At 38.7% G+C, this 16986-nt stretch overlaps 1 long non-coding RNA gene across 1 annotated transcript; it reads right to left on the bottom strand.

The window, feature by feature from the left end:
* Positions 1-8693: 8693 nt before the first annotated feature.
* Positions 8694-15449, bottom strand: LOC140588325 (uncharacterized). The gene is made up of 3 exons (XR_011989691.1): positions 15360-15449; positions 15137-15194; positions 8694-13427 (listed from the first exon to the last, which is right to left on the bottom strand). It is a non-coding gene; the product is annotated as an uncharacterized lncRNA (long non-coding RNA).
* Positions 15450-16986: the final 1537 nt, after the last annotated feature.

Here is a 16986-nt window from a genome sequence, read left to right as displayed (position 1 = left end):
CAGATCTGTCATTGTATTGTCGCGTGTGATGTCAGTAACCGTGTTGTCCGCCCTGAATAAACCCGTCTTCTTGGATCTACGTCTACCGGCTTGATCCTTTACCCATGTCCTGCCTGCCTGTTGGACAGCGCGCGTGACACTTTTACATAAAAACAGTTATTTTACAGTTTTTCTTAATATTATTATGATCAAATACCTTAACTAAAAGGGCAATTCTAAAAGTTAAACAAATAAATACTGTTATTTTACAGTTTTTCTTAATATTATTATGATCAAATACCTTAATTAAAAGGGAAATTACAAAAGTTCAGCAGATAAATACTGTTATTTTACAGCTTTTCTTAATATTATTGTGATCAAATTCCTTAATTAAAAGGGCTATTACAAAAGTTCAGCAGATAAATATTGTTATTTTACAGCTTTTCTTAATATTATTATGATCAAATATCTTGATTAAAAGGGTCATTCCAAAAGTTCAGCAGACAAATACTGTTATTTTACAGCTTTTCTTAATATTATTATGATCAAACACCTTGATTAAAACGGCAGTTCTATAAGTTCAGAAGAGAAATACTGTTATTTTACACTTTTTCTTAATATTATTGTGATCAAATACCTTAATTAAAAGGGCAGTGCCAAAAGTTCAACAGTTAAATATTGCTATTTTACAAATATCTCCTAAATTCTTGCAACAAATCACCTTCAATAAAATGACCACACCGGAAGTTCAGCAGAGAAATACATTTATTTTACAGGTTTTTTACAAATATATTATCAAACACCTTCAATAAAGCAAAAATTATCTGTAAAAAATATCAGATGACTGGCAGCAATGGCTGCCAAACAAAAATCATAAAATTAAAGTAAAATATAATTCAAATTACGTGAAAAAACTTAAATTAAGTGAAGTGTTAAAGAAAAATGCAATGTTTTTTTTTAAAAATTAGCCAAATTAGTCAACCTCAGAGTTAGATAAGAGGGTGCATACCCTTCTCTTTGCTGTGCTTGCAATGCCCAGTCTGACACTGTTAATCTAGTTTAGCGTAATTCACTGGGAGTAGATGTCTAGCTATAGACGACAACTCCTAAAAAGGATGGCATCCATTTCTAGTGAATTATGCTAGGCAAACGGTGTCAGACTGGGCATTGCAAAAGGAGAGAAGTGAAGCATATTCACCCTCCTATGTAACTCTGGGGTTGACTGCAAATGAACAAATCAAAAAGCTGGTGTTTTCCTTTAACATAAGCTTAAGACTAACACTTATTTTAGAAGACAAAACTGATAAAACCATAAAGAATTATTATAGTGCAATACAAGTATGCCTATAGCACTAAATACAATGCAAAGATTCAGTTTTGTAGAATTAGACCTACAGTATGGCATAGACCTATAGTTTTTAAACTAGTGATCAAGTGTGGGAGTGGTTGGGAGGGTCCACTGCAAATGCCTCCCGCAACATTATTCGAAGTCAGTTGGACCACCAAAATGCAATACAAATCCGGGACAATGTTGTAGAGGTGTAGCTTGCACAATTTTTTTTTTTTTATAATGTTGCGAGCCCTCCTAACCAAACATACAGTGAAATCGTGAAAGGTGTCTAAACTGGCAGTAGTCCACTGGATCCTTGGTGCATCAAGGAGGGGTGGGGTGGGAGAGAGAAGACAAGAACATTAAAATTTAACATTCAAAAGAATAGGTTAACTAGGATTCAAAGGTTAAAAAAAAAAAAAAAAAGTAGGAAGTGTTTCTATTTTGAGGTGAAGAGATGGGTCTCACCCAGAGGTTGAGTACTCTGTGACTGAGACTTTTGGTGGAAATGAAATCTTGGTCTGGATTTGTACTATCTGGACCTGAAATCTCCACCTCTGGTCTCACCTAATACATGTCAGGACATGATAAAAATCATCTGGTGCTTACCTGGTTCTAAAATACAGTATATCTAACCAGAAGTGCACAAAAATGTAGATTCCACCATTCATTATTTATTAAAAAAAAAAAAAACAACACAAAGCCAAAATGGATAAGACATAAAAAATAAGGGTGCAACGGTACAGGTATCCCCCGGTACGGTACGTACCTCGGTATTTGGGCCACGGTTTCGGTTCGGTTTAAACATAACACTACAAATAATAATACAACAAAACAAATAATAAACTCTCTCTTATTTATGTATAAAATATGTATACATGTATAAAATTCAAACTTACAAAATGTAAACAAAAACACTTTAAAAAAATGTTAAAATGCCTCTTAAAGTGCTCTAAACACAACACAGTAGTTAGAGTAAACATACTTTCAGAAATATATGTATACATGTATAACATTCAAACTTACAAAATGTAAACAAAAACACTTTTAAAAATGTTAAAGTGCTCTAAACACTGTATATTCCACTCGAGGCTCTGTGCTTGAGCCAAATCGTTTTCGATGGCTTTGTGGCCTTTGTCACAGAGGTCGGGAATTATAACGTCGCTGAAATGTGTACGGCAGGGCACAACATAACGTGGGTCGAGCGTTTTAATTAAGTGGCGAAACCGAGAAATGTCCAATTGCAGCGCCGCACCACCGCCACTTCTAGGCCACCACTTCTAGACCACCAAGAAATGTCCAATTGCAGCGCCGCACCACCGCCACTTCTAGGCCACCACTTCTAGACCACCAGCTTCTGGATGGAAGTTTATGGGCGGGGACAAACCACTATTTACAATGGCGGAGGACTGTATGGTAAGTTTCAGTCTTGTGTTAAGTTTTAGATTGCTGATATGAAACTGTGCAGTTTGTGACACGTTTCAACATTTTAGATGTACAAAGTATGTTATTATTAACATGATGAATCATGTTAATAATAGTAGTTTGATAGGTTAACTAGCGAATTCTGGCAAGCGTTTTTTATGCTATCTTGCAGGCTATTGTGGAAGCATATTAAGTTAAAGATTACTTTTATTTATAAACGGGCCATCGACTTTTGGCAATTTATTGCCACTAAATGGCTATGAAAATATTTTGCTCATGTTGTAAAGAAAGAATCACAGTTTTCCATTTTGCCTTAATTACATTTCAATTTTAGGATCTTCCTCAGCAGTTGGCCGGATCAGTGGACTGTGGTGTATTTATGTTGATGGTGAGGAATATATTGTGTGTGTGTGTGTGTATACATGTGTAAATAGAAGTACATAATTTTTTATCTTAAATAAATAAATATTGTATGTGCCCCTTCTATCCAGTATGCTCTACACTGTGTCCTGGGGGCACCGTTTGACTTCAACTCTGTAAGTTTTCAGCTGATTTTAATTCATATATGTATAATTATGACTGATTGGGTAAGCCATTGTTTTTCTCCTCTGCTTGGTAGCATGACTTTCCCTTAATCAGGAGATGGTGGTGCCTTATTTTAATTGAGAATTTCGCTCTTCTAAGGTAAATCTTTCTCTCTCCCTCCATCTCCCTGTATGGTTTATCTTTCTTAATCGTGTTTTGTTGTAGGTGTGGTTAACATGTAAATATTTTGTTATAGGACAGAAACACCATGGACCCCTGATTTGAAAGGGACTCTTGAGAGCATTGAGGAGGTATTCCTATGTATTGTTGTAATATCTTTTGTGTTTTATACATTTATATAGGCATGGGCCAAACCAATATGTTTTCTTTGGTTCATGATAATTTTTTAAGGAGACACCTTTAACAAGAGATCTTCAAACTGCTGCAGAGTGGTTGAAGGTAAATATCAATCTCTTCAGAGGCGCAGTGTTCCGAGCCACGCTATCTGGAGATGCAGGAGGAAGCTCAGAGGAGAGCTGTGCAAAAGTTGTACGATTACCCAAGCTTTGAGGCCAAAGAACCGTTTTTGTTTGTCTTTCAGAATCAGGAAGACATGGAACTTTTTATTGTTGAATTTCGGGCCAAAATGCGATTAAAGATAAATTGCATGTATGAGTAGTTTTAGAATAATTTTATATAGATTGCATTGTTTATTTAATTTGTTTATTTTAACAGTTTTAATTTTTGTTGTATTTTTCATTAAAATATAACTTGTTGCAATCTTATTGCATCTGCCCCTTCATTTGAAGTATTGGTCTTAGTTTTGAGGTCATATTAGTTAGTTTATTTTAATGCCTTTAAAAGTAAATTTTTAAGAAAACATAATTAAATAGAGCTTCAAGTTTTAAATTGTTTTACTAAATCATTTCTTGTATAAATCTACATCTTTTACTGTGATTCCTATGGTTTTGGGGTGAGCTTACCCTTTACATTAAATAGTTGAAACAGAATAGTCATGCCCAATACAGGACTTTAGATGCTCCGGTCCTCTGCTCAAGTCTGGGTTTTGATGTTCTTTTTGTGTCATTTGGTACCATGTTCTCAAAGACAGACCAGTCTGTCCTACAGGCACTTCCATCTAATCATCTAGTTGGTTCAGGTTTTTCTACAAAAACAAGCTAAAAGCAGGACTTTGTGTAGCCTTTATGAACATTCATTTCAGATTAATTTTAAGAAAAGTTTTTCTGGATGTTTCTAATTAACAGCTAATACTTCGTGAGGTAGATATTAATCTTGGATATAAGGAACTGTTTACTGACAAATATTTTCTAAAGTACTCCAAAGAGCGCAGGTTTATTACAGAGGAAGACGTTTTTGACATAGGTTTTTTATATTATTTTGTGGTCTTTCCCTTTGTGCATAGCAGCTATGCTTCTAATTATGGGCTGTAGATGGACCTGTCTTTGCTGTTAAAACTACATTTGATAAAAAAAGTTTACACGTTCACACACGCCACCGGTGTGTTTATGTGTGTGTGGATGGGTGAATGCGAGGCATAAATTGTAAAGTGCTTTGGGTACTCGTAAGAGTAGAAAAAAGCGCTATATAAATGCAGCCTATTTACCATTTTTTACGTTCACTAAAATTTAGATTTATATGCATGCTGTATCTTAAAAAGGAACGAAACTGACTTTCAAAACTTTTCCACAGGACTGTTTTGAACAAAAGTAACGGCTATCCGTATAATACCATTTATCCGTATAATACCATTTTCCACTATCTCTATAATATATAATAAAGCAGGGTTTCTCAACCCGGTCCTCGGGGACCACCAGATGGTCCATGTTTTTGCTCTCTCCCAATCCCCTGCCAATTGGGAGAGAGCAAAAACGTGGACCGTCTGGTGGTCCCCGAGGACTGGGTTGAGAAACCTTGTAATAAAGTATAGTATAATGTAGTATAGTACTGTATAATGTAGTATACTATAACTTTCTACACAGTTCTCATAGGTTACAGTAGTGGCGTACAAGACTCCGTTCTGAAACCGCAGCGAAGAAACTTGCGCCTAATACAGCGGTGACGTGACTTTGACGTAACTTCTGGCATAACACTGCTGGCTTAGATAGTATTGGGCGAAACCCCGCATCTTCAACAACAGAAAAGGGTCAAGAGTGTCCAGCTGCAGACGCCTGTAGACAGTGCAGAGTGGAGCTCCACAGGAAATACAGTACGTGATTTTAAGGGGCGTAAAGTGGATCTCATCTATACGGACGTAAAGTGGAGCTCCACAGGAAACACGTGACCTCTACCGGAAACTACCACTCTGTTAGCGAAAAGAGACAAGATATAGAATCCAAGGAGACATTCCTCTTTGGTTTTCAGATCCAAGAGGACATGGAATTATTTTTACAGGCCTGTGTTGACCAGCAGGGCCTCCGGGTTAATGCTGTCTGTTATGAGAAAGATTAAATTACTGGCACATGAGTGTGTTGATTGATTTTTTTTATTTATTTCATTCCGTTTGTTGTTGCTGTCTAAATAAATTTAGCAGTTGATTGAATATAATTGTTACATGTTGATAACTGGTACGCAAGTACGCATTCACCTTTAAAAGCGATACGTGCGGCAATCGATTGCTGTGACAGTGTAAATGCGTACATATTTTATGTGCATTTGCGCTGATATGACAAGAAAATACCATGCATTTCAACCTATATACCGCAAATGAAGTACGAATTAGCATATACAGGTTAAAATGCATAATAATTTCTTGTCATATCAGCGCAAATGCACATAAAATACGTACGCATTTGCGCTGTTCCAGCAATCGTATATAGTATATGTTTATAACAGTTAAGGCAAGACCAATATATATATTAGTAATGTGTATGGAAAGTAACATAATAGCAATTGCATATGTATGGTATGTTTATAACTGCTCATCTTATGACCAATATATATATTCCACAAACTAGATCAGACCAGATGTATATATATGTATATACACTCACCTAAAGGATTATTAGGAACACCATACTAATACAGTGTTTGACCCCCTTTCGCCTTCAGAATTGCCTTAATTCTACGTGGCATTGATTCAACAAGGTGCTGAAAGCATTCTTTAGAAATGTTGGCCCATATTGATAGGATAGCATCTTGCAGTTGATGGAGATTTGTGGGATGCACATCCAGGGCACGAAGCTCCCGTTCCACCACATCCCAAAGATGCTCTATTGGGTTGAGATCTGCTGACTGTGGGGGCCATTTTAGTACAGTGAACACATTGTCATGTTCAAGAAACCAATTTGAAATGATTTGAGCTTTGTGACATGGTGCATTATCCTGCTGGAAGTAGCCATCAGAGGATGGGTACATGGTGGTCATAAACGGATGGACATGGTCAGAAACAATGCTCAGGTAGGCCGTGGCATTTAAACGATGCCCAATTGGCACTAAGGGACCTAAAGTGTGCCAAGAAAAAATCCACCACACCATTACACCACCACCACCAGCCTGCACAGTGGTAACAAGGCATGATGGATCCATGTTCTCATTCTGTTTACGCCAAATTCTGACTCTACCATTTCAATGTCTCAACAGAAATCGACTCATCAGACCAGGCAACATTTTTCCAGTCTTCAACTGTCCAATTTTGGTGAGCTCGTGCAAATTGTAGCCTCTTTTTCCTATTTGTAGTGGAGATGAGTGGTACCCGGTGGGGTCTTCTGCTGTTGTAGCCCATCCGCCTCAAGGTTGTGCGTGTTGTGGCTTCACAAATGCTTTGCTGCATACCTCGGTTGTAACGAGTGGTTATTTCAGTCAAAGTTGCTCTTCTATCAGCTTGAATCAGTTGGCCCATTCTCCTCTGACCTCTAGCATCAACAAGGCATTTTCGCCCACAGGACTGCCGCATACTGGATGTTTTTCCCTTTGCACACCATTCTTTGTAAACCCTAGAAATGGTTGTGCGTGAAAATCCCAGTAACTGAGCAGATTGTGAAATACTCAGACCGGCCCGTCTGGCACCAACAACCATGCCACGCTCAAAATTGCTTAAATCACCTTTCTTTCCCATTCTGACATTCAGTTGGGAGTTCAGGAGATTGTCTTGACCAGGACCACACCCCTAAATGCATTGAAGCAACTGCCATGTGATTGGTTGATTAGATAATTGCATTAATGAGAAATTGAACAGGTGTTCCTAATAATCCTTTAGGTGAGTGTATATATATATAATTTCTCTAGCGTATAAATGAACAAAAACATACTTTTTGAGAATTTTACAACTGAAATTCCGCTGTAACACACAGTTTGGTCACGTGTTTCCTGTGGAGCTCCACTTTACGTCCGTAAAGATCATGAGATCCACTTTACGCCCCTTAAAATCACGTATTTCCTGTGGAGGTGACGTATTTCTGGTGGAGCTCCACTCTACAGGCGTCTGCAGCTGGACCCTTCTCAAAAGGGTTGCAAATTTTTTGCAATGAATGTTCCCACTGCACGGGTTATTTTCTTATGTTTATCGGATGTAGCAGGGTATGTCTGTTAATTGAAAAGCTTTTTCAATAGACACTTGTTTACCTGCAGTTACCTTTTCGTCTGTCCTCCGTTCAGGAACCATTATATCAGCATGACTACGTTTGAGATGCTTAGCCATATTGCTCGTGTTTCCATTAGCGTATAGGACACGTGTTAGGCAATGTTTACAAACAGTGGCATTTCTATTAACTGTTTCGACTCCCTGGTCGTTGTATTCTACAGTGAACCCGAAAAAAAAACCATACTGGAGATTTGTACGAAGCCGGTGCTTCTTCAAACTTCTGCCTCTCAACTGCTTGTTTGTTTTTCTTTTTTCCGCTTTTGTGTACTGATCGAGCTGCTAGCTCGGCTCCAGTTACGTCAGTGTGAGAGAGAGCGAGTGGGTGGAGCCACAACAGTGATTGGACATTAATGGTCACTTTCCGTCGGACGCCTCTTTTGTGACGTTGATGTCGGACTGGCGGCTTACACACTCAACAGTAATTCTATTTTATAAATCTTTAAAAATGTTTATTTTGTTAAATGTATTAATATAGTTATAAATGTAATTGCATGTGTAGAGAATACCATATCATGACCGTAAACAGTATCCTAGCATGCAATATCAGATTTTTACCAGACTTGTCTTTGGTTTGTTTGTAGTTTGCCTCTCGAAAAAAGAATATCGCTATGAATGTACAAAAATATTTTTTAAAGCTTTTAATGTGGTTTGACTAGTTCGTGTTTCTTGTTTGTCTCTCAGAAAAAAGTATCTCACTCCAAATCTGCTAAAATATAAAGCAACAACACACAGCAGCGTGTTCATGGAGGCAGCCATGTTTGTATCGAGATGTGGGTAGCTCGATGGACGTGATGTCACTCAACTCGGAATTTCCGAGTTCCGAGAGAAAAACGAACGGACAATAACTCACGGTGGAGGGCTTTCGCTCATTTGCGCTTACTGCTTAACAGTAGCCTGATAAGCATTAAGCACCATTTTCAAAAGGAAGTGCAAAACCGAAAAACCGCGGTTCAAAAGGGCTTACCGGACCGTGCAGCGTGTACCGAACGGTCCGGTATTTTACCGAGTACCGTTGCATCCCTAGTGAAAAAGCACACCATTGCTGCTTCCATAGGATTTAAATGGTTAAACAACCGGACAGGGCTCCAGAGTGTGAAACAGGGTTCCCGCTGCCGCTCGTCACTCTCGTCATTGACGAAAACGCAACCCATGGTGACGAAGAAAAACGGCATCAAATCGTCACTCTGGCGAATTCAATTTTCAAATGACGAATTTTGAATTTTTGAAAAGTCGAATTTCATTTTTTCCCAATTTTCAACCGTAGCACCCGTAGGGCCTAATCAAAACTGGACACACGATCGTCGATCATCCATGTCAAATAAGCATGGGCCGTTCTAAAAGTAGCAAATGTTATCGATCGGTGTGGGGACATTCTAAAACGCTTAATGTGAAAACGCTTAATGTGGTTTAATGTACCAAAATAGCGACCAATAATCACCAAATTTCGCACACACACATCTGGTCATAAAGACTTTCACTTGACAAAAAATCAAAACCGAAATACAAGGAATATGGACTTTATTTTACGTTAAGCGTTTTCCCCTCCATTGACGCCCATTATAAGGAAAAGGCTTAATGTAACTTAAAGTACCAAGACAGCCACCAAAAATCACTATATTTCTCACACATATATCTGGTCATAAACACCTTCACCTGACAAGAAATCTAAACCGAAATGCTAAGAATAAGGACTTTATACTCATGGGCGTAAATCCCGGGGGGGACATGTCCCCCCCTATCCGAGGGTTGTCCCCCCAAAAGAAATTATTAAAAAAAAAATAATCGCACTATCTATTGTGAAAAATATATGTATGTATACCTAAAATAATTCTGTAAGTAGAAAAAAAAACCAAACGCAAAAAATGCATTGAGAAACAGTTGAGTTCCCCCTCCCCTTCCTCACAGTGGTTTGGCCAACTGCCTGCTTTCCCAGGTCATCTCACCTTCTCTACACACACGAATCAGGTGTGTGGCTGCGGCTCAATTAATGTTGAACTCCAGTAAGTAGGGTATTTTATTCACTTCAAATAAAGCGATTCTCTTTAATGTAGTTGATGCAGACTCATTCATAAATTAGTTGCGGCAAAAATGCTGATTACCGATGTAATTTTCCACGAATCTGCTATATTAGCGATTAAAATATTACTTATCTAGTTAACGTTAGCTTGTTTACAATAGCTTGTTGCATAGTGCACTGCAACTAACACGCCAAAGCCGTTTCCCGTGCATTGTTTCATTTGTGACGACTTGGCATAATGTTAACTTAACATTAACGGCCACAATTAGCATATTGTTTAGCTGTGCATTTACTAAATGAGCACTGTGCTACGTCCGAACTGACCCCACTGTATTTTTTTTGTTTAATCAATATCTATTATGCATTTAAACAGTCATGTTTAAATTTTATTGTATATTGATGGCTTGACTGTAGACAACATAACAAACAATGCAATAAATAGTTTTGAAGAAAAATCTGCTGTCATTGAACCTGAGAAAAACTTTGAAAATAACCATAATGACACAGTCTCCATGCTACAATAATAATGATAGAAGCAAAGTTTTTCATTGTGGGGACATATCTTTATAAGTACAATTTGACTGTATTATTTGTGTCCCCTTCAAAAATTGCTCATGAGAAAAAGGCATTTATTGTCCCCCCCCTACTGTTGAATGAAATTTACGCCCATTATTTACGCCGATTATAAGGAAAAGGCTTAATGTAAAATAAAGTCCATATTCCTTGTATTTCGGTTTTGATTTTTTGTCAGGTGAAAGTGTTTATAACCAGATATATGTGTGAGAAATTTGGTGATTTTTGGTGGCTGTCTTGGTACTTTAAGTTACATTAAGCCTTTTCCTTATAATGGGCGTCAATGGAGGGGAAAACGCTTAACGTAAAATAAAGTCCATATTCCTTGTATTTCGGTTTTGATTTTTTGTCAGGTGAGTCTTTATGACCAGATGTGTGTGTGTGAAATTTGGTGATCACATTAAGCGTTTTAGAATGTCCCTCTCAAAGGTACTATGAAACACCGGGAAAGTATTAGCTTACCTTATATACACTCACCTAAAGGATTATTAGGAACACCATACTAATATGGTGTTTGACCCCCTTTCGCCTTCAGAAATGCCTTAATTCTACGTGGCATTGATTCAACAAGGTGCTGAAAGCATTCTTTAGAAATGTTGGCCCATATTGATAGGATAGCATCTTGCAGTTGATGGAGATTTGTGGGATGCACATCCAGGGCACGAAGCTCCCGTTCCACCACACCCCAGAAGATGCTCTATTGGGTTGAGATCTGGGTGACTGTGTGGGCCATTGTAGTACAGTGAACTCATTGTCATGTTCAAGAAACCAATTTGAAATGATTCGAGCTTTGTGACATGGTGCATTATCCTGCTGGAAGCAGCCATCAGAGGATGGGTACATGGTGGTCATAAAGGGATGGACATGGTCAGAAACAATGCTCAGGTAGGCCGTGGCATTTAAACGATGCCCAATTGGCACTAAGGGGCCTAAAGTGTGCCAAGAAAACATCCCCCACACCATTACACCACCACCACCAGCCTGCACAGTGGTAACAAGGCATGATGGATCCATGTTCTCATTCTGTTTACGCCAAATTCTGACTCTACCATTTGAATGTCTCAACAGAAATCGAGACTCATCAGACCAGGCAACATTTTTCCAGTCTTCAACGGTCCAATTTTGGTGAGCTCGTGCAAATTGTAGCCTCTTTTTCCTATTTGTAGTGGAGATGAGTGGTACCCGGTGGGGTTTTCTGCTGTTTTAGCCCATCCGCCTCAAGGTTGTGCGTGTTGTGGCTTCACAAATGCTTTGCTGCATACCTCGGTTGTAACGAGTGGTTATTTCAGTCAAAGTTGCTCTTCTATCAGCTTGAATCAGTCGGCCCATTGTCCTCTGACCTCTAGCATCAACAAGGCATTTTCGCCCACAGGACTGCCGCAAACTGGATGTTTTTCCCTTTGCACACCATTCTTTGTAAACCCTAGAAATGGTTGTGCGTGAAAATCCCAGTAACTGAGCAGATTGTGAAATACTCAGACCGGCCCGTCTGGCACCAACAACCATGCCACGCTCAAAATTGCTTAAATCACCTTTCTTTCCCATTCTGACATTCAGTTTGGAGTTCAGGAGATTGTCTTGACCAGGACCACATCCCTAAATGCATTGAAGCAACTGCCATGTGATTGGTTGATTAGATAATTGCATTAATGAGAAATTGAACAGGTGTTCCTAATAATCCTTTAGGTGAGTGTATATAGTAATTATAACATTATTTCCGAAATGCGTAATATACATCATGTTTTCAGCACGCCAGCACGCAAATTTTTACACAGTAGCCTATTCACGATTCTCCCAACCTTATCAAGTAGACTCGTGACTCGCCCATGCCGTTAGTTGACCAATCACAGTGTGATTGTCAGAAGAGATGTATATTCAGTGAGTTTAATGATTAATTTATTAAGAAGCGGCGAGAGTGACTAAAAAAAACGGATGCTGAAAAAAAGTGAAGAATTTGATTAGTAGAAGCAAAAATACAAAGAAAAGTGAAGAATTGAAATCAAACTCCAGGGGGAACCCTGTGAAAATATCTTTTTTTAAAAAATAGCTGGCAGTGTACACAGTCTTAAAGGGAACTCTGACATGATGAAACCTATAGCCCTGTTTTTAGAGGTCTTTATGCATCATCTGTAGCCAAAAAATAATAATAAAAAAGAAAAGGATTGGTTCAATACTGACCGAGCTGTCCCAGCTGAACAGCACATGGATATGACCAGTCAGCGTAAATATATATGAAGATTAAGGACACAGGAGTCTGCATTTGGTCCACCCTCTCAGTCCACTGCTTTTTTCTGGCTGTATACAGTTGTGAACATGCAAAGGGGATATAGTCAGAGGCATCACGCCACCTTCAGAGCCCAAATATTCGTCTCAGTATAAACATTCAACATGACATTAAAATAGTTAAGCAAATATACAGCAGTCAGTGCTTCAGTTCTCCATACTGAGCATACTTAAATTCTCCAGTGTGTTCAGTACAATCTTATACAATAAAAACAATAAGTCTGTTATACGATGGTTTCATCGCTCTCACCCCCAACGGCTGGATGGACATCCAGCCACTTTCCTGAGGATGATGGCCAACACTTGCCTGACAGAGCTTGTGGTGTGGGCTTTTGGTGCTTTCTTCAGGTCATCAGGTGGGTACCCCCCTTCACCAGTGTTTCGTCAATTAACCCACAACACCTCCAGATGGCTTGACAGCTAACCCCAGCGTCCTGGGGCTGCCCCCTCGGCCCCTCCGGCTCCACAGCCACTACTCAAGATGACTCCTTCCTACTTAGTGGGTTGTTCCAGCGCTCACAGCGCTTTAGCCACAGCCATCTAGATGCAGTCTCAGCTCGTTTAGTGATGTTTGACACTAGACGTCTTCTGTTGCAACCTCTGATGCCAAGCCTGGACAGGGCAGTCCAGAGAGACTGCCCAGGGAATCCTCGGCAGCATACCTCTACTGGCAAATTCCAAGCACGCCATCCCACCTGTTGACAATCGTGGATAAGGGCCTGGTACTTCCCACGCTTTCTCTCATGGGCCTCTTCCATCCTCTCCTCCCATGGCACAGTCAGCTCAAGAAGAACCACTTGTAGGGTTGCTCTAGACCAGGGGTTCTCAACCTTTTGCAAGCTGGTCCACCCCAAAGCTGGCTCATTGCAGTTGGGGCCCCAGTGCCCCTCCCCCCCCCACTTCCGGAACACCACCTTGCATAGATAGATAGATAGCCCTAGGCTATTATTTTTAGGGCCACATTATTATTTTTATTATTTATTATTATCATCATCAGTAGCGGTAGGTAGGCCTATTATCATTACTAGGCTATTGTTATAATTGGCAGTAGCAACAAACTTCTAATGTGAGCTTGCAGACATTATTATTATTATGAGTAGTAGTAGGCCTATCATCATTACTAGGCTATTGTTATATAATAATGAGGTTACATGCTTTATTGTTTTTATTATTATTATTATTATCATCATCAGTATAGGCCTATTATCATTACTAGGCTATTGCTATAATTGGGAATTGACACCAGACCTCTGATATTAATTTATGCTTTATTATTGTTATTATTACTAGGCCTAATAGTAGGCATCATCTGCATTTTTTACAGAAGCTTGCAGGTAGGTGATGTTAATGTGAGACCTGAGCCTGCTTTGCCTTGCAAAGATCCTCAATTCTTGGCTCAATGTTTGATAAACATAGCCTCAAATCATCCTCGATTTGTGCACGATTGCGGTATTTAGTTTTGAGTGCAGTCATTTTTGAGAATCCTGCCTCACGCAAATATGTTGACGCGAAAGGAAGGAGAATCTTAAAGGCGACGTCACAGAGTTCAGGATATTCCTGCATCAATGCTGCCCAGAATTTAATATATATATATATATATATATATATATATATAAAACTAAATACGACCTCACGTTTTATACGTTTGCAGCCTCTGCAACTTCCGTGCGTCATAAAAATTAATTCGGATGGTTCTATTTTCTGCATTTTTCGTATCCGTAGCAAATATTTTGAAGGGTGTTTTTTGAGAGCCACCAAATGACGAATATGAAAAACGAATACGACAGTTTCGGACTCAGTCAGGGTGCAAGGACCTTAAACTTTTGAGGCTTGCGCAGCTTCTCGAGGAGAAATCAAACAAATGAGCGCCGTTTTCTAAAGTCTATGAGCGCAGCACACACAAATAAACTAAATTGACATACTGCAGTTAAATTTCGAAATGTGGTGTTTTTATATTTATAACATTTGAATACAGTTCAGCAACATATATACATCACACGACCTGACGACCAAGAGAGCTGACAATTGACCATCACTTAATTTACCATCACCTCACGATTGAAAATGTGACACTGATTTAATAATATTAAGTCACTTACATTTTTGATGAAATAATGACCGTTTTGGTCTATTTTAGCAGCGAAAATAGCTCTGATGAATCCAAACAAATCACAAATTTGCAAAAAAAAAAAATCAGTTTTTTTTCCTCCCATCCTGTAGCCTACTTGCGCCCCCCCCCCGCGAGAGTGTCCTACGCGCGCCCCACCGGTTGAGATCCACTGCTCTAGACCACAGGCCTATGTCTGGTCTGAGAGATGTGGTTGTAATCTCCTCTGGAAACTTAAATAATAAATTGATTTAAAAAATATATAACATCCTGTGATCGTATAAGTGAGATACGCACCTGAATACAATTGCGAACATGCAAGGGGGAAGAAGTCAGAGCCACCACGTCTTTTCTGCTGCGTGAAGTAACAGAATCATGTGAATACTTTCGTGCATTTACAAAATGTGAACATTTTAGTGCAGTTCGCGCATTTATCTAACAATACACAACGTATAGTATTAGATAAATTTGTACTGAATTCACGTTTTCAGTTTTCATTAAAAGGCACTTAAGTTCTTACCATGGAAACGCTATTGGTCCAGTTTGGGCAGCATACGTTACTCGCCGTCAAATGCTTAAGAGGAGCGGCTGTTCAAAATGAAGATCAGTGGCGCGATTTGAAAAGCGGTTGGGATGCTGTGTGCATGCACGCAGACGGTTGGCTTAGATTTCGAAGCACTGACCCAGAGCTATGATATCTTGGATCGCCTGCTAGTGTTTTAAGCAATAATCAGTGCAAGTTCACACTTCGTGTTATCTAATTCAAAGTTCAGTTCATCCAGAAAAAAATAAAAATAAACTCACGTTCATACTTCACCATTTTAAGTGAGAGCTAACTCATTTTTTTGCCGGTTTCAACTAAGGTTTTTTATGCCAATATTATGTAATACCTCTCTTTAGTGCATATAAAGAATAGCAACCTATACATTTTACATAGACACACCCACAATTATGGAGGGCTGAGTGCCAAAATTAAATAAATAAATAAATACACCAATAATTAATTAATTAGATGTGCCATGAATTGTTTAAAATGGGAAATATAAAGAAATTATTACTTAAATGTGTCATGAATTATTTAAAATGGGAAATAAAAATATCGTTAATTAAATGTGCCATGAATTATTATCTACCATTAGAAATAAAATCATTATTAATTAATTACATGTGTCATTTACAATTATTTCACTATTTATTTAATTTTGGCACTTTCACCACATCATGAATTTATTTTATCTGTCAGTGTGACCCATCAAAGTCAGTAGGCGGGACAAACAATGATCTATCTGGATCTTGTGCAGCCGATTATTTTGGTCTGAAGCTGTGTCATTTCCAACATGGCGCTACCAATCATGGACCAGGCCCAATACTGCGCATGTATTCACATTTTGCGGCAGACCGTGATTCAGGGCATGGATGTCGTGTATCATCATTCATTGGTCACGTATTGTGAGATGGGTCATGGATGTTTATATTTATAGTTCAGCCGTCACTTTATTGTGGTATTTAAACCATATTGCTTTGCAGATTGTAATATTTGCATCTGTGTGCGCGTTGCTTTTAGTGCCGGTGTTCTGACAAAACATCCTACCTATCGAGACGTGCTATCGAGCCTTTCTGCGCATGTACAGTTCCACCGTCTTGGGATTAGGGTTAGGTTTTAGGGGTTAGGGTTAAGGTAAGAGTTTTGGGGGGTTAGGGTTAGGGCTATCGATTAGCACTACGGTAGGATGTTTTGATAAAGTAGGACGTTTTGTCAGAACACCGGACTTTCCCAATTGAATTGGTATTGCTGAATAGATGCCTTTTCTTTATCAAGGGGCTGTGATATATGTACAGCATTTTCAAAAAAAAAAAAAAAAGTCACTCCAAAATAATAGTTAAGAAATTTTATTTGCACAACATAAACAATGTTTATGTTGTGCGGTTTGGCCCAAGATAAAACAATCGGTCGTCTGTCAGAAACAAATATAATTTGCTTCATTTAGCACCACAAAACACAGCTGCCATAACTGACCGGAGTGTGTGGTAATTACACTGATACAATTAAGAAAAGAAATGACTAAGGAGAAAAAAGCAGGCTTAGTTTAAGTAACTTCACAGCACATCGAACTGGGAGTAGTACATAATGGTAACATTAAAGTAAT

This window comes from Paramormyrops kingsleyae, chromosome 3 (assembly GCF_048594095.1).
Source record: "Paramormyrops kingsleyae isolate MSU_618 chromosome 3, PKINGS_0.4, whole genome shotgun sequence".
NCBI lineage: Eukaryota > Metazoa > Chordata > Actinopteri > Osteoglossiformes > Mormyridae > Paramormyrops > Paramormyrops kingsleyae.
Note: the sequence above shows the minus strand (reverse complement) of the source record. Positions and strands in the feature narration are given on the sequence as shown.